Source organism: Microplitis demolitor, chromosome 1 (assembly GCF_026212275.2).
Source record: "Microplitis demolitor isolate Queensland-Clemson2020A chromosome 1, iyMicDemo2.1a, whole genome shotgun sequence".
NCBI lineage: Eukaryota > Metazoa > Arthropoda > Insecta > Hymenoptera > Braconidae > Microplitis > Microplitis demolitor.
The window spans coordinates 8,858,903-8,860,370 of NC_068545.1; the positions used below are offsets into that span (position 1 = coordinate 8,858,903).

Below are 1,468 nucleotides of genomic sequence, written 5' to 3' on the forward strand. Positions count from 1 at the left end.
GTTTCCAAGTCATGTCATGTACCGCAGTCTTGGCTATGGTACCTCGACGCATCTTATACCCCATAGAGTATATTGAACATGGATTCTCCATTATCCAGTGTTCTAAATATCCTCGTCCCACATCCAGAACAGCAATTTCCTTATTAACAATCCGTATTCATCATAAAATCCTTGGATGTCTATAGCGATGACCGAGTGATGTGGTTGTTCCCACGGCATGCTTTTGTGAGCTGCGGAAGCCATAATCCTTCTGTAACAAAAATATATATTTATACATGATGTTGGCCCGGTATGTGTGTATATGTGTATGGGTTTCTGTTGTTATTGTTTTATTGTCATTATTATTTTTATATCGTTCGTTTATCTGTTAGGGATATGTTAATGTCATTTTCTTATGCCAGGATAGCGCGGGCGGTCAAGGTGATAGGCTCTCGACATACTGCACATGTCGTTATTGTGGACGCACATTTAAAGCACGCCACGACATGCCCGCAGGGGAGGAAAATGACCCCCAATTCTTCATCGTAGCAAATTTTGCAGATCCGAGCGTCACGACCTTCTTCCTTCTTTCTACGTTCTTCTTCTTCTTCATCCCTCATATGTCCCTTTTCTTCTTCAACCTTCATGTCCTCCTTTTCTTCTGCATTTTCATTATGTTTTTTTCCTTCTTCACCCCCTTGATTTGATGATTCCGGTAACCCTACAGGAGCTACCAGACTTAAGCAAGAGGGCAGATTGATCGAGGTCAGCTCTCCTAGAACTGGTGTTGCTACCGGTCTCCCCACAACACTGTCTATGAACGATTGTCCCTTTGTTAGTCGAACATAGTAGCAATTTTTGAACCACTTTGCATGTTGCACCCAAGGATCATCCTCCGGTTCCCAATCCTTCAGTCCCCCTCCACAATGATAGCAAAGTGTTTGATCACTAGTACCAGTATAGGAGAATCCTGTTTCTGCTAATCGTTCTTTTGTCTAGGGCATTAACGGAGGCCATTTCTTGAAGGATTCCAGCCTTGTTTGGTAGAGAGAATAGTTGGGGTGTGCCATTTGTCTATGTCGCGTGAGACCAGTTCTGTTTAGCGCTGATGTGCTCGCGAAGATGTAGTTGAGCACTGGTGATTCTCGAGTGGTCCTGATGTTGACGGTGTCTTCTGAAGGCAATGTCATATTAAGAAAATCTTCGTCCAGTGGTATGTTTCTACTGGGGAGATTGTGGATGAATCGACAACTCCCTCGCCAGCGTTGATGTTCCGACACCGGATCATCTTCCTATTCCCACATACATATCTCTAATCCACAGAAGAAGCATTTGGCGCTGTCTATTACCTCAGTGTAATAGAATCCGGCCGCAGCTAGACGTCTCGGTTGTGGACGAGCCAATGGCCAGTTCGTGAAGCTTCGGAGTCTGACGCCTTTGAACCGGTAGTCAGGAGAGGTGGCTCCATGCTCCCCCATTGATGTCATCG

The 1,468-nt window shown here is 45.0% G+C and overlaps 1 pseudogene; it reads right to left on the reverse strand.

Moving 5' to 3' along the window:
* Nucleotides 1–392: 392 nt before the first annotated feature.
* Nucleotides 393–1,466, reverse strand: LOC103570410 (death-associated inhibitor of apoptosis 1-like; annotated as a pseudogene).
* Between the last annotated feature and the right edge of the window lie 2 nt (nucleotides 1,467–1,468).